Source organism: Pan troglodytes, chromosome 16 (assembly GCF_028858775.2).
Source record: "Pan troglodytes isolate AG18354 chromosome 16, NHGRI_mPanTro3-v2.0_pri, whole genome shotgun sequence".
Classification (NCBI taxonomy): Eukaryota; Metazoa; Chordata; class Mammalia; order Primates; family Hominidae; genus Pan; species Pan troglodytes.
The window spans coordinates 24,284,801-24,311,877 of NC_072414.2; the positions used below are offsets into that span (position 1 = coordinate 24,284,801).

A 27,077-nucleotide genomic window follows, 5' to 3' on the forward strand; every position below is an offset into this window, starting at 1 on the left:
CCACGGCAGAGTCTGAGCTGGGGGTGTTGGTTTCACCATGTGAAAATATGGCTAATAAGGTGTTCCTTATTTTTTTAAAATGCAAGGGATAATGTATATAAAAGAATGATGAAATGTTTGGTTTCATATTTTATGGTGCTTATTTACATACTTATTATTCCAAACAAGAGGTTATACTTTAAAATCTGGAGAGGTATTTCCGACCTGGTTTCTCCAAACTTATTACTTTTATGGAGAGGAGAAAATAGGAACCTATCTTATCTATTAAGATTATAAATTAAATCAGTACTTGATACCCTCAGTAGCAGATTTAATTGCCCATATAAAAAGAGAAGGTAAGTTTTGACAATAAATGTAAATGTAAACAAGGTCATCCTGAAACATCACAGCATTCTGGCACAGTTATTACCTATATTGATTATTTTGTTTCTGTGATAGTTAATTTTATGTGTCAGATTGGCTAGGCCAACCTACTCAGCTATTTGGTCAAATACCAGTCTCGAAATTGCTACGAAGGTATTTTTTAGATGAGCTAAACCTCTAAGTCAGTAGACTTTCAGTAGGGCAGATTGCTTTCCATGTGTGTGGGGGCCTCATCTAGTCAGTAAAGGCCTTCAGAGAAAACAGACTGGAATTCTCTGGGAAAGAGGGAATTCTGCCTCCAGACCGTCTTCAGAGTCTAGATGCAACTCTTTCTGGGGTGCCCAGGCTTCTGGCCTGCCCTGCAGATTTTGGACTTGCCAGACTTTATGATTAAAGGAACAAATTATTATATAAATTATGAATATAATTCTTTATATGAATCTCTCTTTATCTCTGTCTCCTGCTCTTCTCTCTCTCTATAAATAATATATATATGCAGTTATCCATATACATATATATACACATATATACATTCTGTGAACATATATAAACACACACACACATGCACACATCTTATTGGGTCTGTTTCTCTGTAGAACCCTGACTAATACAGTTTCCCTCCTTTTCCCCAAGAACAGGAGAGACTGAACTGTGAGTGCAACAAGCCACAGGGAGACAAGAAATGCTGTCCCCTCACCTCTCTGCTCAGCGTCTTCCCAATGGTAGTAAAAATGTTTCCCTGCTCTGCAGATGAGCTGCTCAAGCTCCCTGGTGGGTGCAGGGGAGCTCCACTGCCTGTGTGTGACTGTCTCTCTCTCCTCTCTCTTTCTTTCCCTTCCCCACCCAATTCCTGAGTGGGAGGCTGACTCATCTTGGGGCGGGTGGACCAGGGAGATGCCCTGTGGCAATGGCCTGTGAAAAGGCAGGGGTCACACGCACATGGTGCTCTGAGCTCTGGGAGGAAAAGCACTTCCAGCAGGGGAGAGCAAGTCCAGGCCCCACTCCAGAGCCGGCCATGTCCTCTGGCTATGTTTCATAGCCCTAAGTAGTGTTCAGATTTCATTTAGATGAAAACAAACTTTTGACCTAATTGATATTTATTTAGATATTCATTTCATTTATCCACTTGATCCTTTGGATTTGGAGCCTAGCAGAGTGTCCTTTCTCTCCAAATCACCATCATCACTAACTGAGGCAGAAGCAACATGCCAGCCAAGTTGGTGGCCTCCCCACAACAATGGCTTCCTGGTGCTGCAGGTGGAAGGGAGCTGGAAGTACCAGCATTCATTCCAAACTCACACACTATCGAAAGCCCACCGGAAAATGACTTGCTCATAAATTACCCTGAATTTGTGTTTTAGATAAGATGTGAGTAAATTATAGCTATCATCTATTTTCACTGTTTCTAGTGTAAGTGAATGATAAATCCTCCTCCTCCCTTTCCTCTTCCTTCTTCTTCTTTTCTTCCCCCCCTTTCTTTTTTCTGTTTTTGGAGACAGAGTCTCACTCTGTTGCCCAGGCTGGAGTGCAGTGGCACCATCTCAGCTCACTGCAACCTCTGCCTCCTGGGTTCAAGTGATGCTGTGCCTCAGCCTCCAGAGTAGCTGGGATTACAGGCGTGTGCCACCACGTCCGGCTAATTTTTGCATTTTTAGTAGAGACAAGGTTTCACCATGTTGGCCAGGCTGGTCTCAAACTCCTGACCTCAAGAGATCCATCCACCTTGGCCTCCCAAAATGCTGAGATTACAGGCATGAGCCACCATTCCCGGCCTCTTCCAATGTTATAAAACATGGTATCACTCATTTAAGCTTCTAGAGCTAGTTGTCTACACACCTTCATTCATTTACTCAGCAAATAATAATTGAGGGTCTGCCACTTTATCAGATACTATTAGACCCCATAGTTTTCATCACAGGCCAAAAAACCAAGTTTCCTTGATTTCCAACATTCTAACTGATCATGGCAGTGGCGGATACAGAAGAACCAAAAACCCCAAAATGTACCACATGAGATCATAAGTACTCTAAAAAAAAGAGAAGAAGAGAGAACAGGTAAAATAAGGTCATGTGGGAGGTGGGTGTGAAATGGTGATGAGTGTAGGCCTCCCTGAGAAAGTGACATTTAAGTCAAGACTTGCAGGAGGTAAGGGCTGTGCCCTGAGGATCCCTGGTGAAGAGCAGTCAAGGAAGAAGGAGCAGCACTCACAAAGGTCCTGAGGCTGGAGAGGAGGTGCTATAATCCACACAACTGTAAGAAGCAGGTGTGGGCCTATGCAGAGGATGGAGGGAGCTAACAGAAAGTGAAGATGAGACTGTAGCTTCAGTCTGAGGGAACATAACGAGCCACTGCTTTGATCACTGGAAAGATCTTTGCCAGGACTTCAATACTCTACTCTAGGAACCAAGTTTTGAGCCTACTTTGGCATTTGTAGGAAGAATGTGTATCTTTTCCTTTATTGCAACTAAGGCAGAGAATTCTCTAACTCTAGGAGAAGAGCTCATGTCCCCTGGCATTTTCCTGACTCCAAGCTGAGATGCTTGGCATGAGTTAAGAATGGAAAGAGCTGTTTCACTAAATTTGTACCAAACATTGGGTGTTGTTTTGGATCCGTGGAACAGTGGGTGACACCAGCAGCAAAAGAAGAATGTTTTTCCCACTGGAGGTTGGGACCCCAGATGAAGCAGCAGCTTTAATCGGCTTTGAATCAGCTTTGAGTAACCAGTGAGCAAATCCATGTGTCTCTGAACAGGGAGCTGTTCATGCTGCCTGGACCTCCTATGTGTCTGAGCGAAAGAAAACAAAACAAAGAAACAGAGAGAGAAGAGGAAGATAAAGTGTGAGTTCTAATGAGCTTTGTTTTTCTAGGAACATGTCTTTTTCATATACATTTTCAAATGCAAGATACAAAGTTGTATATAACATCGTCTTACCATTATGTAATGTTTTAGAAGACTATACTGAATTCCATGTATTATTTCTGTCATTGGTTGTGTCCTTGCCCCTTTTTCCTCAGTCAAGCTCACTGGTATTTATCAATTTCATGAGTAATAAGATTGGTATTATTCTTTCTTATATATTTAGCAAAATTTACTGGTGAAGCCTCTAGGTCTGGAGATATTGCAGAAGTAATGTTTTTAATTTAAAAATGTATTTTCTAGGCCTGGCATGGTGGCTCACACCTGTAATCCGAGCACTTTCGGAGGCCAAGGAGGGCGGATCACCTGAGGTCAGGGGTTCAAGACCAGCCTGGCCAACATGATGAAACCCCATCTCTACTAAAAATACAAAAACAAATTTGTCAGGGATGGTGGTGCATGCCTGTAATCCTAGCTACTTGGGAGGCTGAGAGGGGAGGACTGGCTGAACCTGGGAGGTGGAGGTTGCAGTGAGCCGAGATCGCGCCACTGCACACTCCAGCCTGGGCCACAAAGCGAGACTCCATCTAAAAAAAAAAAAAAAAAAATGTATTTTCTTATTAGCCATTGGATTATTAATGTCTAATATGTCTTAGGTCAGTGTTGGTATGTTACATTCAAATTTTGAAAGGAACCACTTTTGGCCTTATTGAACCTCTCTATTACATGTTGTTTATGTTAATTAATTAATTAATTAATTTTTGAGACAGAGTCTCGCTCTGTTGCCAGGCTGGAGTGTGGTGGTGCAATCTCAGCTCAATGCAACCTCCACCTCCCGGGTTCAAGTGATTCTCCTGCCTCAGCCTCCCGAGTAGTTGGGACTACAAGCAGATGCCACCTTTTTTTTTTTTTTTTTTTTCTGAGATGGAGTCTCACTCTGTCACCCAGGCTGGAGTGTAGTGGCGCCATCTCAGCTCACTGCAACCTCTGCCTCCCAGGTTCAAGCAATTCTCTGCCTCAGCCTCCTGAGTTGCTGGGATTACAGGTGCCCACCACCACGCCCTGCTAATTTTTTGTATTTTTAGTAGAAATGGGGTTTCACCATCTTGGCCAGGCTGGTCTTGGAACTCCTGACCTCATGATCCACCCACCTCGGCTTCCCAAAGTGCTGGGACTACAGGCGTGAGCCACCACACCCGGCCCAGTGCCCAGCTAATTTTTGTATTTTTAGTAGAGACAGGGTTTCACTATGTAGGCCAGGATGGTCTCAATCTCTTGACCTTGTGATCCGCCCGCCTTGGCCTCCCAAAGTGCTGGGATTACAGGCATTTGTATTTTTCAGAGTACCTGTAGGAAATAGATGGAACATGCAATTTAAATTATTTGAGAATAATAAAAGGACTTTTACGCAAGTATGGGCCAGGATGGGAAAATCACAGGGATGGATAATACAGTATCCTGAGAGGTGACGCTGGGGTTATAGTTACAACCTCTGGGTCCAAAAGGGCAAGGGAAGGAGCAACTGCAGAAAGCCAGCGCCAGAGGTCTGGCAGAGAGGGAGGCCTGAGAGGAGGCAGTTGGGCTGTCCACGTGGAGAGAGAGTGGGAGGAACCAATGTTACGGCCCCACACTCTTACCTTCTTCCAGGGCACCACAGAAAGCCCAAAGATGAAGGAGCCCACAGATATGGTCAGCCTCCCAAAGGGCAGATGTGAATTGAGAAAGGTCAACTGTAAGTCTGGAGGGGCAAACAGAAAGTGCTCAGCACAGGCTCCTCTTGCTCCTCTGTCTACATACTTTTTCCAGGTAAAAACTCTGTGTCCTCATCACAGGAAAGGCAGCTTGACCATTTGAGGTAATGCTGATTCTGTCATATGCCCATGTAAAACATATACCCAGACCAGCATTCTCTAGCATACCCAGATGGATAACCTTAAAAAGTACTTCAGACACTAAAAACACTAGAACAAAGACTAAAGGATTAATGAGGATCAAAGCAGGAAGCCCAAAGTTTGACTAAAACGAGTTCCCAAAAGAGAGAACAAAGAAAATGGAGAGGTACAAATTGCCTAAAACAATGGATAAATGTATTTCAATGTTAAAGAAAGACAAGGGTCTTCAAGAAAAGGCCCACCAAGCTAAAAATATAAAAGAAGAAGATACAAATTGACCTTCATCTAAAGATAATATCATAACAAAAATATTCTAAAAATCTTTTGAAGAGAAAACAAGAAGGGAAGCTATAAGAAATTATACAAAGCTTGTCATTTGAGAGAAAAGCCACATTTTTAGTTGGAAAGTTTTAACTGTTAAAAGTCAGCTATCTTGAAGTTTACCCAAAACTTTCATACAAGCACAATAAAATTGAAAGGTGATTTTAAAATTCAAATGGAATTGAAAATATAAAAATATGCATGAAGCAATTTTGAAAGCAATCTTGCAAATCCAGGCCTTAAGAAATAAGGACTAATTAAGTCCTTATTTAAGAAAGAAGGACTTTTTCCTACCAGAGAAAATAATAAAATGTCAAAACCTACTACTGAATTCATTAATTTTCCATAAATAAGTTTATGTAAAAACCACATATTACATAAAGTGTATTACTTTGAAAATACATTCTTTCAGTCTCCCATTTCATAAAATATATGTAGGATGGCAGGTATTCAAGGGTATTGTAGAAAACATAAGAGACACTAAATATCATTACTGCTGTATCTTGATGAAGTAGGGGGTATCATGGCTAATGCATATGGCTGTGCCGGTCACACACTGCACAGCTCCAGAAGAGGTCTATGTGATTAACACTTCCTAATGTTTTTAGTAGACAGTTTGGCCTGTAAGCTGTGATGGCCCTGAATGAGGTCATTAGCTAAAAGACTGAGAGTGTATCTCAGAATCTTCAACAATAGATTTTAGGTCCTATCATTAGTGGTTTAGGAGCATCCTTACATAAAATAAGACTGATGCCTCTGGCATCTTCAATTCCTTCACAAGCTCCAAGGAGGAAAATGAGGCTAATGTGCAGAATAAGGCAGAATTAAGAGAGAAAGCAGAGTGATGTTAACGCGGTGGTGGAATAAGAGCGTTCTACCATTATCCCCTAGCAGAAGCATCAAACTTGACAACTATCTATGAGAGCACTTTTGTGAGGTCCAAGAATCCAGCAGATAAAGTTTTAGCACGCCATCAGAACAAAAATCTGAGAATAGATGCACTGAAAAAGATAAGAAAAACAGTTTCACTTTACCTGCATTACCTTTCCTCCAAGGCATCATAGCTCAATGCCAAGAGAGATCATTGCAGTCCATGATTTCTCCTGGTGGGTGGGGAGAGTGCAAGCATGGTTCATGAGTGCCCAGCTCCCCCAGCTTTGTAGGATACTGAACAAGACACCCACTTTCTCATCTTATCCAAACTACAATGGTGATTGGTATGGTTTAGTGGTTGGAAGAGAACAGTGATAGGGAAGAGAGGTGGGGATCTAATTTACTGCTCTGTGATTCCATCAGGAAGTGCATCTATAAGGCACTTGGAACGCATTGTGTTTGGACCCCCTGAACTGGTGCATGGGCACTCAAAATGTTTGGCACAACTCGCTCCCAAGATTGGTTCCCTAAATGCACCTGCGTGAACAGCAAATGCAAGCATTTCATGCAGGTATCTGTATCAACTATGCAGAGTTGGAGGAAGACACACAAACTTGAGCATTTCAGTGCACCACTCTAGAAAATCAAAACAGGAAGCTCTCAGCCCTGGCCTAGCTTTGCAAGATTGAAAGAAAGTGCATAATCTTAAGCATTTCCCTCCCCCAAAATGGATAACAAGTGTGGAGTGGGTGAATCCACAGAAAAAGTCTGAGAGAGCCTCATAATCACTAACCAATCTGGTTGGTGAAGGTATTTATAGTAAGTAAAAACTGAAGGAAGTTACTCCTTCTTCAAATGGAAAGACAGCAGCAGAAGACTTCAAGAAACATGAAAAATCAAGAAAACTTGATTTTTCCCAAAGAAATTGAGATCTACAAATTGCCTGACAAAGAATTCAAAATAACTATTTTAATGAAGCTCAGTGAGCTACAAGAAAATATAGGTAGACAACTAAATGAAACAGAAAATAGGAATCAACAAAAGAATTCCAATGAATAGATAGAAATCATGAAAAGGAAACTGAACAGAAATCCTAGAGCTGAAGAACACAGTGAATGGAATTCAAAAAATGCAATAAAAACACCAACAGACTTGATCAAGCAGAAAAAAGAATCTGTGAACTTGAAGAAAAGTCATTTGAAAATATCCAGTTAGAAAAGGAAATTTTTTTTTTAAAAGAATGAAAAGGAATGAAGAAAACCGATGAGATTAGTGGAACACCATCAAGACAGCTAACATTTGCATTATGGATGTTCTAGAAGAAGAACAAAGACAGAAAGGGGAGAAAGCTTATTTAAAAAAATTATGGCTGAAAACTTCCAAAGTCTGGGAAGAAATCTGGACATTCAGGTATACAAAGTTTGCAATCTGTAATAAGGTTCAATCCAAAGAAGGCCTCACAAGTCACATTACAGGTTGAGCATCTCTAATCTAAAAACCTGAAATCTGAAATGATTCAAAATCTGAAACTTTTTAAGAACTAAAATGACGCTTAAAGGAAATGCTCATTGGAACATTTCAGATTTCAGATTTTCAAATTAGGGATGCTCAACTGGTAAGTATAATGCAAATATTTCAAAATCTAAAACAATCTGAAATCTGAAACACTTCGATTCTACGCACTACAGATAAGGGATCCTCCACCTGCATAACGAATTGTCAAAAACTGAAGACATAGAAATTTGAAAGCAACAAGAAAAGAGGCTTGGCACATACAAACAAACTCTGATAAGACAATTAGCAGATTTCTCAGCAGAAGCCTTACAGCCAGAAGATAGTAGAATTATATAGATATATTCAAACTGGTAAAAGAAAGAAAGATACTGCTAACCAAGAATATTTTACCTAAAAAAGTTGTTCTTCAAAAATGGAGATCTAAAGCCTTCTAAACAAACAAAAGCTGAGGAGTTCACCACTTTAGACCTGCTTTATAAGAAATGCTAGAGAGTTCTTCAAGATAAAATGAAACAAGGCTAATTAATGACATGAAAACATATGAAAGTATAAAACTGACAAATGGAAGTTTATCAGAATACTCTAATAATATTCTAATACTCTAATAAATTCAGAATATTCTAATACTGTAATGGTGTGTAAATCACTTAAAGTTTAAAAACAAAAGTATTAACAAAACTGTAAATACAATAGTCTATTTGTGGATACATAATATTAAAAAGATATAAATTTTGACATCATAAACAAAAAATAAGGGGTGTAAAATTATAGAGATTTTGTATGTGATCAAAGAAAATTTGTTATAAGCTTAAAATAGACTTTTATAACTAAAAGGTATTTTCTGTAAGCCTCACGGTAACCATAAACCAAAAACCTCTAGTTGATATATAGAAGAAAAAGAGAAAGGAATCAAAGCATACCACTCATTACAAAAAAATCATCAGTTCACAAAGGAAGATAGCAAGCGAGAATGAAATGAACAAAGAATCTACAAGGCAACTAGAAACCAATTAACAAAATGGCAATAGTAATTCCTTACCTATCAATAATTACTTTAAATATAAATTGCTTAAATACTCTAAAGATAGACTGCTCAATGGATTGAACACACACACACATACACACACACACACAATATGGTACCTACAACGGATTCACTTAAGCTTTAAGAACACACTTAGAGTCAATGTAAATAAGGAAGGTTATATTCTATGCAAATGGAAACCAAAAGAGAGTAGGAATAGCTAAATTTATACAAAATAAACTTTAAGTCAAAAACTCTCGTAAGATACAAAGAAGATCATCATATAATGATAAACAGGTCAATTCATCAGGGGATATAACAATTTCAAATATATATGCACCTAACATTACAGCACTTAAATTATATAAAGCAAATATTAATAAATCTGAAGGAAGAGATAGACTGGATACAATAATAGTAGAAAACTTTAATACCTCACTTTCAACAATGGACAAATTGTTCAGATAGAAAGTCAATGAGAAAATATTGTAATTGAACTGCATTTTAGGCAAAAAGAGGGCCTAACAGACATATACAATGCATTCTGTCAAAAGGCAACAGAAGACTTTTTTTCTTGTACATATAAAATTATTTCCAGATTACTTTAAGTATTAGGCCACAAAACACGTTTTAACAAATTTAAGACGATTGAAACTGCATCAAGAATATCTTCTGATTACAATGGTATGAAACTAGAAATCAATAAAAAGAAAAACTGGAAAACTCACAAATATATGCAAATTAAACAACATTCTTCTGAGCAACCAAAGGGTAAGTGGTAAATTTTCCAAGAGGGAAATTTAAAAAGATCTTGATGCAAATCAAAATGGAAACACAGCATACAAAAACTTATGGGCTAGGCCGGGTGTAGTGACTCATGCCTTTAATCCCAGTACTGTGGGAGGCCAAGGTGGACAGATCACCTGAGGTCAAGAGTTCGAGACCAGCCTGGCCAACATGGTGAAATCTTGTCTCTACTAAAAATACAAAAATTAGCTGGGCATGGTGGCATGTGCCTGTAATCCCATTTACTTGGGAGGCTGAGACAGGAGAATCACTTGAACCCAGGAGGCAAAGGTTGCAGTGAGCAGAGATCGTGCCACTGCACTCCAGCCTGAGCAACAGAGTGAGACTCCATCCCAAAAATAAATAAATAAATAAATAAATAATAAATTATGGGCTACAGCAAAAGCAATTCTAAGAGAGAAACTTTTAGTGATAAAATCTTACGTGAAGAAAAAAGAAAGATATTAAATAAGTAAGATAACCTTATACCTCAAACACTAGAAAAAGAAGAACAAACTACAATGTTAGAAAGAAGAAGGAAATCTTAAAGATCAGAGCTGAAAAACATGAAGTAGGGACTAGAAAAACAACAGAAAAGTAAACTGAGTTGTTTCTTAAAAGACATACAAAATTCACCTTTTGCTGGACTAAGATAAAATGTGACAGGACTCAAATAAACAAAATCATAAATCAAAGTGGAGACTTGAAAACTAATACCACACAAATAAGAAGGACCATAAGGGTCTATGATGAACAATTATATGCCATAAAAAAGATAATCTAAAAAAGTAGGTAAATTCCTAGAAACCATATCTTACCAAGTCCAAAGCATGAAGAAATGGAGAAACTAAACATACCAGTAATGATTAAGGATATCAATTTGGTTGTTTAAAATCTCCATCAAAAAGAAGTCTATGGGCCAGGAACAGTGGTTCATGCCTGTAATCCCAGCACTTTGGGAGGCCGAAAAGAGTGGATCACTTGAGGTCAGCAGTTCAAGACCAGCCTAGCCAACATGGTGAAACCCCGACTCTACTAAAAATACAAAAATTAGCCAGGTGCGGTGGTGCACACCTGTAATCCCAGCTACTCAGGAGGCTGATGCACAAGAATCATATGGCTTCACTACTGAATTCTATCAAGCATTTAAAGAAGAATTAATGTCACTATATCCCAATTGCTTCCAAAAAAACTGAAGATGATGGACCACTTCGAAACTCATTTTACTATGCCAGCATTACCCTGATATCAAAGCCAAACCAGAACACTACAAAAAAGAGAAAATCACAGACCAGTAACCCTGATGAAAATAGATCCAAATATCTTCCATAAAAGACTAGAAAACCAAATTCAATACCGCATTAAAATGGCCACAGTTCTGCAGGCTGTACAAGAAGCATGATGCCAGCATCTGCTTCTCCTGAGGGCTTTTGTGCTGTGTCAAAACATGGTGAAGAAGGTAAAAGGTGAGGCGGGCATATGTGAAATGAGAACAAACCCAAGGGGTATCCTGGATTTGTAACAACCTACTCCAAGGGGAACTAATTTATTACCCCAAAAACCAATCCAGTCTTGCAAGATGAGAACTCACTATTGCAAGATGGCACCAAGCCATTCATGAGACCCCAAACACCTGCCATGAGGCCCTACTTCCCAATACTACCAAATTGGGGATCAAATTTCAACATAAAATTTAGTGGGGCCAAATAAACCAAATCCATATCATACCACCATGATTAAGGAGATTTATCCCTGGGATGCAAGAATGATTCAACATACAAAAATCAGTAATTGTGATATGTCACATTAACAGCATAAAAGATAAACATCATATCATCATCTCAATAAATGCACAAAAAGCATTTGACAAAATTTGACATCCTTTCCATGATGAAAAAACGCTCAGAAAGGCTCATGCCTGTAATCCCAGCACTTTGAGAGGCTGAGGCAGGAAGATCGCTTGAGCCCAGGAGTTCAAGACCAGCCTGGGCAACATAGTGAAACCCTATCTCTAGTTAAAATAAACAAACAAATAAGAACATATTTCAACTTAACAATGGCCATTTATGACAACCCGACACCAACATATTTAATGGTAAAAAGCTTTCCCCCTCATATGAAGAACAAGGCAAGGATGCTCATACTCGTCCCTTTTTTCCCACATAGTACTAGAAGTCCTAGCCAAAGTGATTAAGCAACAAGGATCAATAAAAGGCATACACATTGGAAAGGAAGGCATACAACTGTTTGTTCACTGACGTCATAATCTTTCATACAGGCATACTTCATTTTATTGTGCTTCACTTTATTGTACTCTGTAGATATTGCAGTTTTCCTTTTTTTTATTATTGTTTTTTGTTTTTTTGTTTTGTTTTTTGTTTTACAACTGAGGTTTTTGGCACCTCTGCATTAAGCAAGTAGATCAGCACCATTTTTTTCCAACAGCATGTGCTCACTTCATGTTTCTGTGTCACATTTCGGTAATTCTCACAATATTTTGAACACTTTCCATGACTTCAACACATCAACCTTCCGTCTCAAAAGAACAGCATCCCATGCACAAACACGCCATGTCCAAGGTTGTTCTGGGCTTGTTCCCACGTTATTTTAGGAGCCCAGAATATCTGCTTTTCACCAGTCCTAATCTGACATCTCCAAAGTCCAGTCTCCTACCTTTCTAGATTTCCCTCAAAGCTGCAGTCCCTTGTTTATTATTTTGTGAGGGGAAGATGAAAGGGTTCATGATCTTTAGTACAATGGCTGCCTGACCCACAGAAAAGGTTCAATGTTTTCTTGCAGTTTATTCTACCTGAGCTAAACTGCATAAAAACATTAAACTCTCATTCTTTTTTTTTTTGAGACAGAGTCTTGCTCTGTCGTCCAGGCTGTAGTGCAGTGGCGCAATCTCAGCTCATTGCAAGCTCTGCCTCCTGGGTTCAGGCCATTCTCTTGCCTCAGCCTCCCAAGTAGCTGGGACTACAGGCGCCCACCACCACACCTGACTAATTTTTTGTATTTTCAGTAGAGACAGGGTTTCACCTTGTTAGCCAGGATGGTCTCGATCTCCTGACCTCATGATCCACCTGCCTCGGCCTCCCAAAGTGCTGGGATTACAGGCATGAGCCACCATGCCCAGCCTAAACTCTCATTCTAATTGGACAATTTTAAGAAGTATTTTACTCCCAGACTTATAAAACAAGCCTACAGCCAGGCACAGTGGCGCACGCATGTAATCCCAGCACTTTGGGAGGCCGAGGTGGTGGATCACTTGAGGCCAGGAGTTCAAGACCAGCCTGGGCAACAGAGCGAGACTCAAACTCTACAGAAAATTTAAAAAATTAGCTGGACGTGGGGCACCCGCCTGTAGTTCCAGCTACTCAGGAGGATTGCTTGAACCTGGGAGTTCAAGGTTGCAGTGAGCCGTGACCATGCTACTGCACTCCAGCCTGGGTGACAGGAGACCCTATCTTTAAAAAAACAAACAAAAACAAGCCTACAACACTCCTTCTTTAGTTCTGAAGCACTGTAAAGTATATTTTATATTAATAATTTCCAAACCAAGAAAATGAAAGCCTAAATGAATTATAAGACCCCAAACAGAAAAAATCTTGTAAAACGATCAAGACCATAAAATTCACACACCTTCTATTTGGTCAATGCAGAGACACAGATCTTTGTTCCGAAGTTTGAATTTAAATGCAAAGCTTCAGAGCCTGAAAATGTCTAAAATTAGACCCATGACTGACAACTGGCCTAGGCTCAATGTCTTTGGAATGTGCTCTACTAAATTTGCTACCATTTGAATGTGTTCCCTCCAAAATTCAGGTGTTGCCAATGTGATGATATTAAGAGGTAGGACCTTTAGGAGGTGATTAGGCCAAGAGGGCTCCTTCCTCCTTAATGGGATTAAGGCCCTGATGAATGAGGCTTCACACATTGGACTAGCTTGCTCTCCTGCCCTTCTGCCTTCTGCCTTCTACCATGTGAGGTGGCAACAAGAAGGCCCTCAGACACCAAATGTTGGTATTTTCATCTTGGACTTTCCAGTCTCCAGAACTGTCAGAAAATAAATGTCTGTTCTTTATAAATTACCCAGTCTCTGGTATTCTGTTATAGCAGCATAAAACAGACTAAGAGAAAATTCCTTGATGATTTTTCAATAAGAGACAGTGTCACTACTTCTGGTGAGTAGTCCCTAACATGTTCTCAAATTCTCCTTTTATGCAAACATAACATTTTTTAAACTTAGTTCCTTTTCCTAAAAATAACCAAATACAGGTTAAGGACTGGTAAGTATTAAATATAAGTACAACTTTGGTGCTAAAAGTTAAGAGCTTTTGTTTTCCAGAAAATCAAATCCAAAGAATTCAGATAAAGCAATTTTCTCAAAGATGTATCATCAGTTAGAGGTAAAGCCAGAGGTGAGAAATTATATTCCATTCCAAATACAATGTGCTTTCAATTATTCCACATTAATAGTAGTTTACAAAGGAGATTTAGAGAATTCTTCAAATCAAAAATGACGACATTTATGAAATGTCATTCTTATATAAAATACCTACTTCAGCCGTCTCCTCTTCTTCCTCTTCCTCTGAAGTCACTTCTTCTGTTGTCCCATTCTGAAACAGAGAAAGAATCTGCCAGGGCTACACAGGCTGAATACAGGGTGAGTCCATTAGAAGACCGGTGCCATAGCTTTAGGGACAAACTCTCAACCATCTGTCACTGCAGTGCCACTAGCAGAGAGCTTATTAAAATTAAATGTTTATTTTTAAATCCAACTTTGATTTGACAAACAACAGTTATCAGCTTTTAAAAACGGAACAAAGAATAAAAGAATTAGGAATAAAGAAAAGCAATCAGTCAAACACAAAGCAAAACCGAAAAAAATGTTAAAATGTAATCTAATTTAAAATAAGAAAACATTTTACTTACATGGCTATGTGTATAAGATCAATGGCTTATTTTGTTTAAAATAAATATCACAAACTATCCATTCCTTAAAATAACTACCTTTTTAACTTTGAAAAGCCTGAATCATTACATAAATTCAATTGCCTTACATTTTAAAAGATCAGATGTGTTATTTATAGACACTTGACAAAACTAAGAATTATGAAATGATTACCACCTTACTAAAAGGCAAATTTTAGTTTTAAAAACATGTTATTTACTACAAAATACCTCCCTACAAGACAGAATTTACCAACTGACACAATTTACAATGATCAAGTTTAGAAATGAATTTAATGGGGTTTTAAGAAGGGCCTTCATACGCAGTTTGGGCAAAGTTCAAAAGATAAGCTTCCTGGCTTGGGCACAGTATATAAATGCTTCTTTAACCATGAAGGCCAGTACAGGTTAAAACCCAGAATATGTAGAAGATCAAAAAACTAGGATTCAGAGATCAAGTAAGACCAACAAAGGTCTCAGCAGTATCTAAGCATCTGTTCTTAGATACTCTGATGGAGTAATTCTTAAGAAAAACAAACCCATGATCACAGAGGGTATTAGAACTCTTCTGGATTAGTCAGCTGGAGAAAGCCATGTAGATAAACATACCCATGAAGAATTAACTTATATTTCTTTTAAATCTGTATCTCTTTAGACATTCTTTGTCTTCTAAAAACTAAATGGAAAAAGGAAGCAAGCAGCAGCTTCCAAAATGTAATTCACCCCTTCTTCATTTCCCTAAATTGTTATATTCCAAATTAAACTATTCTGGGTATCTAAAGAATATATACTTAGCCTAAAAGTCCCAAAGACTTTGGTTGCATCAGTGATTGAAAGAGCATTTTTGAAATGCTCATTTCAAAGCATACCCAGAGAATCTGTTTTTGTTTTTGTTTTTTTTTGAGACGGAGTCTTGCTCTGTTGCCAGGCTGGAGTGCAGTGGCACCATCTCGGCTCACTGCCACCTCCGCCTCCTGGGTGCAAGCGATTCTCCTGCCTCAGCCTCCCAAGTAGCTGGGACTACAGGCGCTTGCCACCACGCCCAGCTAATTTTTGTAGTTTTAGTAGAGATGGGGTTTCACTATGTTGACCAGGATGGTCTCGATCTCTTGACCTCATGATCCGCCCACCTCGGCCTCCCAAAGTGTTGGGGAGAATCTGTTTTTAAAAAGCTCTCTGAGGTGATTCTGACACGCATCCACATCTGTAACCATCAGCCCAGTTACTATCCTTCATTTTGTAAATGATAAAGCTGAGCCCCCACCCTTCAAAAAGGGTAATTTAATCAAAACAAAAAGTGAGTTAGGGTTGTAAAATCCTAAGATGAATTTCATTTCAAGATGTGGCCTGGTCCTCTTTCCAAAATCCCACCAAAATGACAGTATTTTACTAAAAAGAGTAAGTCTGACACAGCAGCAGAAAAATAACAGATACAAGGAGAATACCCTTAGTGAACCAAAACTACAGGGACATGCCGGAAGACACAAAGCAGATGGAATTAGACTGCTGGGCTTGAGAAGGCCACAAACCCAATCCAAATAATGGAGGGACCACTTTTTTCCAGAAGAATCTAACATTCTTTACCGTACTTGTCCCAACTACAGTTGGTTAAGAATCACCCTCCCATATAGGAAGCCTATCTTGATGGCCTCTTACTATGAGTGTGAAAACCAGAGAGAAAAGACAAAATGTTTTTTTTTTTTTTTTTTTTTTTTGAGACGGAGTCTCGCTCTGTCGCCCAGGCTGGAGTGCAGTGGCCTGATCTCGGCTCACTGCAAGCTCCGCCTCCCGGGTTCACGCCATTCTCCTGCCTCAGCCTCCCGAGTAGCTGGGACTACAGGCGCCCGCTACCACGCCCGGCTAATTTTTTGTATTTTTAGTAGAGACGGGGTTTCACCGTGTTAGCCAGGATGGTCTCGATCTCCTGACCTCGTGATCCGCCCGCCTCGGCCTCCCAAAGTGCTGGGATTACAGGCGTGAGCCACCGCGCCCGGCCTCGACAAAATGTTTTTTAATATAACTCAACACAGCAGCAAAATCTTAAAACAGACTCCATCTCTGCCTTTTAACTCAGGAGCTAGAAAGCTCTCCTGCCAGCACCTCCCCATCCTAGTGTCACAGGCGGAGCATGGGTCTGCAAACCAGGAGAGGGAGGCCACAGCAGAAAAGAATGACAATTCTGAAGACACTTGTGATGGTTAATACTCAGTGTCAACTTGATTGGATTGAAGGAATCCCAGCACTTCGGGAGGCAGAGGTGGGTCATTTGAGGTCAGGAGTTTGAGACCAGCCTGGCCAACATGGTGAAACCCCGTCTTTACTAAAGACACAGAAGTTAGCCAGGCGTGGTGGCGGGCGCCTGTAATCCCAGCTACTCCGGAGGCTGAGGCAGGAGAATAGCTTTAACCCGTGGACTGTCAAGAGACGTAGGCTGCAGTGAGCCGAGATTGCGCCACTGCATTCCAGCCTGGGCGACAGAGTGAGGCTTTGTCTAAAAAAAAAACAAAAAAAAAAAAACAAAAAAAAGTTGGGTTTTTTGTGGGGTTGTTTTGTTTTGTTTTGTTTTGTTTTGTTTTTGTTTTTGAGAGAAGTCTCGCTCTTATCCCCCAGGTTTGAGTGCAATGGCTCGATCTGGGCTCACTGCAACCTCCGCCTCCCGGGTTCAAACGATTCTCCTGCCTCTGCCTCCCAAGTAGCTGGGATTAAGTAGCCTGCCACCACGCCGGGCTAATTTTTGTATTTTTTAGTAGAGATGGGGTTTCACCATGTTAGCCAGGCTGGTTTCGAACACCGAAAATCTTAAAGGCCTTTGCCTTTCCCCGCCTGGGCTCAAAAGCCGCCATTCCCCGCCCTGTCGCGGTCCCCGGAGCAGGCCGGCTGACTGAGGGCGACCATGGGTCCCGAGAGGGCTCCCGCCACCGCGGGCTCCCACCTCGGGGGGCGGCGACGGGGGCTGAGAGGGGCCAGTGGCCCCCAAGACAGCCCCATGCGAGGAGCCGGAGAGACAGACGCGCCCGCCGCCTCCTCCCACCCAAGCCTCGCGCAGTCCCGGGGCGGGCCGGGCCAGTTGCGGGAGAAAGGGGCGGGGAGCCTCGCCGGGGCAGGTTCCCCTTTGTCCCGGGACTCCGGGCACCCCCTCTCCGCCCTCGTCCTGCCCCGCGAGGCCGCCGCCGGGCGCCTCACCTCATGTTGCAGTGGAGCGTGAGCCGCAGCTGAGCCTCCTGGTTCTCGTGGAAGATAGACGCCAGCAACTTCAGTTTGGCCTTGAATCTTGACACAGACATCTTCCCCTCATCTCCGGCGGGAAGGGCGTGGAAGGGGAGCCGTCTGGAGCCGCTGTCATGGCCACGACCACCCCGCGGTGCCGCCTGGCCGAGCTCTTGTGAGCCTAAAGACCCGCCTCTTCCTGCAGCCTCCACTCTCCTGGGAGCGCGGCTGGAAAATGGCAAGGGGCACCAGGTCTTGGCGGGAGCTGTGTGGCGGCCTGGGGGGCTGCTCCCTTTGTAACCGACTCCACCGACAGGAGGCGCGGCCCCTGTCAAGCCGCAGCTTAAAAGGGCAACAGGACAACAGAACCACCGCCCCCGCTACCGCCTGGGAAAGGGCTGCCCCTACCCCGCCCCCGTCCCCGTCGCCCCTACCCGCTCCGCGCACCCTTTTCCGCGGGTGCACAAGTCCAGAGCGTGCGCGCGCTCCCGACTGCCCCCTCCTCCCTTGACCCGGCACCTTTCTGCCGGGCACAGGATCCCGGGGCTAGACTGCCTGGGCTCAAGTTCCAACTTAGCCACTTGCTGGCTGTGAAATACTTGCTTTAAGCAAGTATTTAAGCCTCAGTTTCTTTCTTTCTTTCTTTTTTTAACTTAATCCCAAATGTGATAGTCTCAGTTTGTTGATCTGAAAAACAAATTATTTAGTGAGAGTCTATGTGAAAACTTTAAAGTTTTTTAAAGCCACTGCCTGGCTCAGGAAAGTCCTCAGCTTTAGCTGTTAAAGTTTTAAAAGCCACTTTAAAGGTTTTAAAGCCGCTGCTTGGCTCAGGAAAGTCCTCAGCTTTAGCCTTTATCAGCTATGATTATTATTGTATTGGTTACACGTGCATTGAGGCAGGAAAATGCTCAGGGATAACAACCAAGTATGCAAATTATCTCATCAGACCCAGCGACAGGCATATGTGTGCATGCTCATGTTTCAGCTCAGAGCCCTTTGTCTAGAAGGCTCTTGAACTCAGAGGCCCAGGCACTATCAACTTGAATTTGCAGTGGAGCCATCACTTTTGTTGATCAATGAAATTGACATAACGCTCTTTTTTTTTTTTTTTTTTAACACCAACCGTGTGCCTCGAGCTAACTGTGTCAAGAAAAGCATGCTTCAGTTGGCTGGAGTGAGCAATTTAACTTGTGGAGGAATGAGAAACGTTAGTGTTGAGAATAGAAACATAAAACCCCAGGGCAAGGTAGGAACCTACCTGAGGACCTTGGGTGAGTCATCCACCCTTTGGGGGCTCCCTGTGCCTCAGTGGAGTGAAGAATTATCCCTTCCTCACCTTGCTGCCTCCTGGGAAAGTCAATAAGAATCAAGTGAAATTAAGACTGTCAGGCTGTCATTGTCATCCCTATCAGGGGAAGGGTCCTCTGGGGCCTGAAGGGGCTTTGGGTGAAGCACAGCTGTGTTTTCTCCAGGGACCCACCGTGTTCCCATCCTCCCCCATTTTGGCCCAGCCACTGCCTGTGCAAGTGTCACCCAATCCTTCCACAGGCCATCAGAATTCCACTTCCACCCAAGAGGGGAAAGGACACATTGGAGGCAGCATAGACATTAAACACAGTATTTTCAGAAGGAGCAGACATAACCTTACAGAAGTGCTTTATTTTCTGTAACTAGATTTTGTTTTACTGGAGGCAGCTTTGTATAAGGCTCAGGCGTCTCTTGGTCCATTTTATCAGAAGGAACCATGGGGGTCATTTCATCCATCCCTTTTCATCTAAGCAGCACTACATTCCAATCGTGAAGGCATAAGCTTTCCCTGTCAAGCAGGATGCTGCCCCAGACCCTTAGCATCAGGAAACCCCAAAGTCAAACCTGAATCCAGCCTGCTGAATGAAATTTCAGTCCCATCCTCCCTCCTTCTAGCAAAAGAAGGTTTGGGGGAGATTTCAAAACAGAAGCACTTCTCTCCCCAGGGAGAAACCGAAGAGGAGCAGCAGGTACTGCTCTTCAGCCCACACACCCATCTCAGGTGACAGGTCCCCTCCTCAGTGTGGGGCGACGTGGTGGGGGTAGGTTACCGGAGTGTAGCAGAGTGGGGGGAAACCCCTGGTGCCCTCCTGCTGAGCATCTGACCTTGAGCCCTTTACCCCAGCTCCCCCTTTCCATCTGAAGAACAGTGAGGGATCAGCAGACCTGACTAGAGGGTCTCAGGCATGGGTCCTCTCCCCCAGCCCACACATGAACACACGCACACACCCTTCCCAACACCCAGGTATGCAGATGCACACGCCCCCGCAGGAGGAGCAGCCCGGAAATCCCTGAATCAGCTTTTCTGCCGTCCAGGGTCTGTGACAAGCGAGCTGCTGCCCTTCTGAAGAGAGGCTCCAGGCCGGCCAGGAGCCGCGGCTGCTGCAGCACTGCAGTCCCCGGCTTCCGGAGTAAGGTCTCTGTCTTGGGGCGGGGGATGCCTGGAGGAGGGGAGGAAGGGGGATTCACTGCGGGTATTGGGAATTTCCCAGTTCCCCAGACTCTGTGGGGATGAGAAGCCCTGGAAAGCCCTGAATGACTGCCCCTCCCCACCCCCAACACACATGCACACAGGATTTTTGTGTGTGTGGGTTGGGGGGTGAGGAATGTCACTTCCTGGGTCAAACACCAAACTCGAGTCCTGGTCCTGAGTGTGCAGAGCAGAAGGCAAACAGAAAGCAGCTGCATGGAGGGTGAAGGAGAGGCTGAGGGGAGAGGGCGAGGGTGGGGTGGAGCTGGGAAGGTCAGGGACAGTTAATGGCCAGACAGCAGCAGAAATTCCACCTGGCGAGCTGGGGCCCCGAGGTCTTATCGGGTGAGGTTGGGGGTTGAGGGTGAGGCCCAAGGATGAGACTGAGGCACAGGAGTGCTGCCCAGGCTCTCGGTTCTTCCTGCCCCTCCTGGTGCTCACAGTGGGTGTCAGCCTCGCTTTTCCCAAGTGGGAGAAAGCAGATCTGCGGAGGTGGGAGGTGTTGGGTCCATGGCAGAGCCCTTCTGCTGGGTTCCTATCTGAGAGCAGGCAGAGGGTCCTGTGCCAGCAGACGCTCTTCCTCCTCTGCCCCAACCCCGTACCCCTGCATCCCTCTTTCTCCCCTCTCCAGGTGGCCGGCGAAGAGCCCTGGCACCAGCCTTGACCTCACCCTCCGGGACAGACTGAGGCAGGGGACCGCGGGCTGCCGGAGCCCTCGGGGCGAGCTCCCCAGCTCCCCTTCCCCTCCAGCATCTGCCTTTTGTTCCACCTCTCTTCTCCCTCCCTTGACTCAGGAAAACCTTCATCGCTATCTCCTGAAGCAAATCGTTTCCCTCCCACCCCCGCCTGCACGCCGTTCCCTACAGCCAGGGGGTCCCTTCCCCCCCGTCCCCTCCCCCAGCCAATCCCCGGACCCGAGAGGCTGTAAACTCGGAGCTGGCGTGTGGGGTGGGGAGTGTTGCAGGAGTGCACGGAGCTGGCGGGGACTCCTCAGTAGAATCGGGGGAGTCCCGTAGGGCTCCGGGGGCTAGGAGCCGGCCCCGCCCTCCTCAAACTTCTGTAGGACCGCGCCAGTTTAAACCCCTCTCCCCCAGCCTAGTCCGTCCCGCACACACCTCCCCTTCCCCTGTCGCCCATTTCCCCCTCCGCCGGCAGTAGGGACTGGAGAAGGGGGGCGTGGGCGCAAGGGGGCGGCCTCTCCCGCAGCGGGGATTGCCTGGGGCGGAAGACCTGCGTCGCGGTTTGCGGGGATCGCCTTCGGAGGGGCCGCACGCGCTGTGTGCGGGCGGATGTGAGGAGCATCTCAAGAGGCGGGTGGGGGAAGCGGGATCAGGTTGTTACTACTGCAGAGAGAGAGAGAGAGAGAGAGAGGAAAAGAAGAGAGAGAGGGAGAGAATCGAGAGCGAGCGAGCGCGGGAGCGAGGGCCGCAGCGGCAGGGCCGGCGGGGAAGTGGGAAGAGGGACCTGGACTTCGGGACCCCAGCCGTCCCCGCCCCCGCCCTCTCCACCAGCTCAGGCTGAACGCGCCTGGAAGGTCCCAGGGTAAGAGGGAACCCCAGGCGGTGCACCCCACGAGGGCAGCCAGTAGTCCCGAGCGAAGCCGTGCCTCGACCGACAGTGGCCACCTCTAGGGCCTGAGGCGCGGGCGGACGCGGGGTCACCAAACGGTGACACTCCGACTTTTGGGGCTTGGCGCTCACCGCGGGATAAACTAAGAGTAGGACTGAGCCCGCGGTGGGAACTGTAACCCGGAAATCCATGGGCGTCGGAATTACCTGGCTAGACCCGGGGGAGGGGTCCTGAATTATCTCGGGAACCCCTCGCCCCCAACCTATTTTTCCCCGCGGAGAGCCCGGGTTCAACGCGGAGAGAAGGCGAGAGAAGCCGCGGTGCCTTAGCGCTGGGACCGGGGACCTGCGGGGAAGCAAAGGCGACTCGCCGCAGAGAAGCCGTGGGAAGGGCGCAGGGAGGTGCATGAAGTGGGCGTGCGGAGAGAAGTGGGTGCTGGGCGCGTGGGACCCCGCCGCGCCTGCTTCGCTGAGGAGGAGCTGGAAGAACATGCTCGCGCGACACTGGGGAGCCCCTGGCGAAGAGTGGGGTGTGCCGGAGGCACCGGCGGTGCGCAGGACTGGCTGCCTTTCTGAGCGCCCCCGCCTTGCCGCAGCCGTCCAAGGTTGAGATGAGCGGCTGTATTTTCTACTCCTTCCCTCTCCCAGGAACTTTCCCACACTTTGACACGCGCCACGGCTCTGTGCATTGGAGGAAGCAGGCTCCCGGGGATCCTGGCAAGCTTGCAGAGGCCCGGGTGGGCGATGGGAGGGGGCAGCTGGGCAGTGGAAACGAGGGCCCTACTCAGTGTGCTGTGTGACCTTGGACAAGCCGCTGCACCTCTCTGAATCTCAGGATGATGGAGGCACATGGTGCCCAAGACAGGAATGGGGACGAGGTGGGGGAGGGTGCGCGGGGGAACAAGCTCATGGGCACGCCTGCCCCAGCCTCTGCACCTGGGAATCGCTGCATTTGGTCACTGGCCTCTCTTAAGTGACTTCAGTGCTCACTTCCGGGGCAGGGGGTGGCAAGGTGGAGCTGTGAACCCAGCGCCCCGGGGAGAGCCGAAAGCTTCCATTCTGACCTGTCCTATGACCTTGGGCAACTCACTGACCCACTCTGGGCCTCAGTATCTTCATCTGGAAAATGGGGTTTGGAATTTAAGGTATCTGAGGTTTCTCCCAGTCCCAACACCCTGCAGGTGTCGCCCACTGAAAGGTTGGGGATGGGGTGCAGCTGGGTAGAATGACCTAGCCTCTGGGAAGACTGTAGCTCCCCTACTGCACCCCCCATCCCAAAGTAGCAGGGCTGTGACACCCTCAGCCTGTTCATTGGTCATCTCTCCCAACTCTCAGAATCCAGCTGATGGGGAGAAAGGCCGGCTTTCCAGCATTACACATCCTCTTTGCAGAGGGCAGTTTCTTTCCTAGGGAAAGGTTCGCTGTGACAGACAGATGACCATAGGTTAAAGGGTGATGTCAAGGACCTCACAAGGTCATGCTGTCTGCTCTCTACCTCCAGACAGGGCTGCATTCATCTCAGATAAGGAAGATCTGAAGGAATTGTCTCGTTTTAGAAAGATCTCCACTACAATAGCCTAGAGCACCCCACTGTGCAATGTGACAGTCCTTGCCATAGGAAAGTCTAATCTAACTCCTTTTTGGGATGAACTCTGGTTCTGTCTTCAGTTGAGATGAGACAATAACTTCATACTGGGCATTAGGGTGTTGCGGATGAGTCCCAGTTTGAGACAAGAGAGCTGAGTTTAATTTACAGGCTCTGCCTCCAATTTTGTGACCTTATGTGACCTTGGGCAAGGCCCTTTCTTGCTTTCCTCCCCTGTACATTGAGAAGGTAGAACTAGTTAACTTCTCAGGCCCTTGCAACCCCACAATTCTGTGGCTGCAGTTCTGGGCTGGTGTCTGAGTAGCAGGAAGTGGGCTTGGCTGGGTGATGGGAGCAGGTGGTCTCCAGGAATTCCCAATTCATTGCCCTCCCACTTCTGTCACCAGAGTTGAGACAACTTGAGACAAATACAGTATATGAATTTCAAAGCCCAGCACACCCCTGGAGGGAGTCCCCAGGAGACCTTGGCTCTACTGGTTATTAGCTGTGTGACCTTGAGCAAATTACTTTATATCTTAGAGCTTCAGTTACTAAGTAGTCAAAACAAAATGAGAATAGTGGTGGTATTTTAGGGTTTTTATGAGGATTAAACAAGAAGCATATGTAAATACTTGGTCCAGTACTGAGCTAAGTCCTCAATGAGTGGTAGCTGTTGTTAATAATAATACAAGCTGTGTAGCAAGCAGGTGGCAGGGCAGCTGTGAGCAGTGGCCATGGGGAGCAGGGAAAGATTGTAGATTTGCAGTGTGATCTTCCCCTACCATCTTCAAAGCTTCCCTACAAAATGGGAACATCAGCACTATCTCTCTGTCTCTCTCTCTCTCTGATCATTAGGACCATTCTGCATTAGAAACTTCATGGGAAACAGAGAGACTGCTTGACTTTCCAATAATCTCACACCTGTTTTCCTTTGGTTCTCCCTTCCCCACTCTGCCACACCTCTGGTTATGATAAAATGGGACTTTTACTCCATTCCCCGAACCTTCTAGGAAGGGACCAACTGAGAAGCAGACAGGGGTAAGGCCAGATGTCCCTGGAGTGAGTGGCTGAAGGCATGTCTACACCCAGGTGGAAGGAGTGGCAAAGGGACTGGCTCAACCTGGAGGGGGACTCCCAGGACCCCATGGCCGGGACCAAGGTTTACCCTAGACTTGCTGTGTGACCTTAGGCAAGTCGCACGCCACTGTGGACCTCAGTTTTCTTGTACGTGAAGTGAAAGCTTGGTTTAGATGACCCAAAGTCCTTCTGGCTTTGTTGATCCACGACCCTGCTGGCTCTGCTTTTGCCGAGGCTGGGTGGGGGTGGGGGTGGGGTGGGAGGTTTGTTGGAGTCGTTCAGGCTTTGGGTGTTCACTGCCCTGTGATTCCAGTCCTGTAAGTCAGCTTGGGGAGAGGCGATGACCTCCCCTTCTCAGTAAGAGCGCTGATGGTTAAGAGCAAAGGCTTTGCAGATAGATACATCTAGGTTCCCATCTTGGCTCGCTCCTTAATATCTGTGTGAATTCAGGCAGATTACCAACCTCTCTGAGCCTCAATTGTCTCATCTGTGAAAAGGGAATATTACCAACCTGGAACAGGAAGTCCATAGTGTGATATTGACTAATGCACAAGGAATGGGTTTTTGAGGTTCTATGTTATCACAGAGAGGGTTCAAGTTAGAGGAAGAGCAGGGATACAGTTCACAGTCCTGCAGTTGTCACCATGCACACGATCCCCCAAAATGCCCCAATGTCCTGTGTCGTCCTCCTGCTGTGCACTGGCCGCAGGCTCCAGGAGTTTGCATGCTCTGGTCTTCATCATGGGACCTGGAGAAAGGAAGAGCTCAGCCACAAAGGCCAAAGGCCAAGCAAGCATGAGTCTGAGAGGAGTGTGGCTGACAAAAGGCTCCTGATGATGAAGGAACACGAGCCAGCGGCATGGCATCCCTCCATTCAAGGTTAGTCATGAGGAAAGGCTGTGAGATGCTGCCTTGGAGAAAAGCTGAAGGAGCGGGGGACATCGCCTTCCACAGGGATGTGTTAGATGAGTGGCACGGCAGGACGAGGCACTGAAAGGGGCTGTGGGATCATCTCATCCAGCCCTCTGTTTTGATTATGGGGAAACTGAGGCTTAGAGAGGGGGAGCTCCTTGCCCAGGATCACACAGCATGTTAGTACCAGCGATGGAGCTTGCCAGCCCTTGTAGACCCTCAATCCAACGCTCTTTCCTTCCTCCCTGTTAAGCACCAAGCAGTTATTTTCCATTTTTTCTGAAATCAGAGCACAAGGTAAAATGCCTTGACTGTAGCAGAAAGGACATGGGTCCTGACAGGAAGGAACTTCCTGATCTAGATACTGAGATCATGGGGTCCAACCTTCCCATTTTGCAGACTAGAACATGGAAGCCCAAGAAAATTAAAGAACTAGCATAAGGTGACCCAGTATCAGACACTTGAATTCCCAGGCCTGAGCTCTCTCAGTTATGCCAGCTATGCCACGCTGCTGCTCTTGAGCCAGACAGGGCAGCAGGATAGCCAAATGTGAAAAAAATAAACCCAGATGGGCTTGGGGAAGGGAGGGAGGACAGAAAGACAAAAGACCAAAAGACAGAAATATTACTTCCAAGACCACACTTTTCTTTCTCAGCTTGTCTCAGTTGGCCCCTGCTCCTGCTGTTGAGGCTGACAGCTTGCTTTGCCCTCTGACAGGAGAGAGGAGGGAGACAATAGCCAGCCCCATTGGTCTCACTTCCATTGACAAGGCTGAGTGAAAGAAAGTCAATATTTGCCCAGTGGCAAAGGACAGGGAATAAGTCTGACTTGGGATGGGGCGGGGTAGGGGCGAACAGGGTAGGGTGATGGGGCTTTTGTGATTGCCGTGTTGCTCATGGAATCACAACTTAGCAATTTAACAAAGGGTGCATTTGGAAGCAGAAGGGTTTCTAGTAGAAGGTAATGTGGCTATACTGCAGCAGGAAGGGCTCATGTGAGGTACAAGGAAGGACTTCCTACCGGGGAATTGCCCGCTGTTGGCAGTCCTGAGCTGACTCGTGTGCCCCTAGTCCATGGTTTTTGGGTTTGGTTTTCAGGTTTTTTGAGTGAAAAGGAAGGCTGCAGCGTGTAGGGCCTCGGGTGTGAGCACTTGACTTCTAAAGGAGCTTTTGGATTTTCCGCATTAAATAACGCTTTGTACCTCAGAGTGCATCCAGCCCCATTAGCAGGCACCATCCTCCTGGAAACCCTGATCCCTAATAAACTTCCCTTAGTGTTTGGAGCTGACACCTCCCCGGCTTCCAGCTCCCTGGAGAAATGGAAATCTTAAAGCTTTTGCAGAAAGGCCTCCGAGCAGATGGCCCATTGAGCGGGTCTCTCAGGCAGAGGCTGCAGAAGCTGCAAGAAAGGCTGTGTATATACCCAAAGGATTATAAATCATGCTGCTATAAAGACACATGCACACGTATGTTTATAGCGGCACTATTCACAATAGCAAAGACTTGGAACCAACCCAAATGTCCAACAACGATAGACTGGATGAAGAAAATGTGGCACATATACACCATGGAATACCATGCAGCCATAAAAAGTGATTAGTTCATGTCCTTTGTAGGGACATGGATGAAATTGGAAACCATCATTCT

At 45.4% G+C, this 27,077-nt stretch overlaps 1 long non-coding RNA gene across 1 annotated transcript in view; it reads right to left on the reverse strand.

Moving 5' to 3' along the window:
- Positions 1-18,171, reverse strand: part of LOC129137098 (uncharacterized) — a 60,781-nt gene extending 42,610 nt beyond the window's left edge. The window contains exons 1-2 of the long non-coding RNA XR_010151581.1: positions 17,769-18,171; positions 14,195-14,251 (exon numbers count right to left, since the gene is read on the reverse strand). This is a non-coding gene — a long non-coding RNA (uncharacterized LOC129137098). The remainder of the gene's footprint in view (positions 1-14,194; positions 14,252-17,768) is intronic.
- Between the last annotated feature and the right edge of the window lie 8,906 nt (positions 18,172-27,077).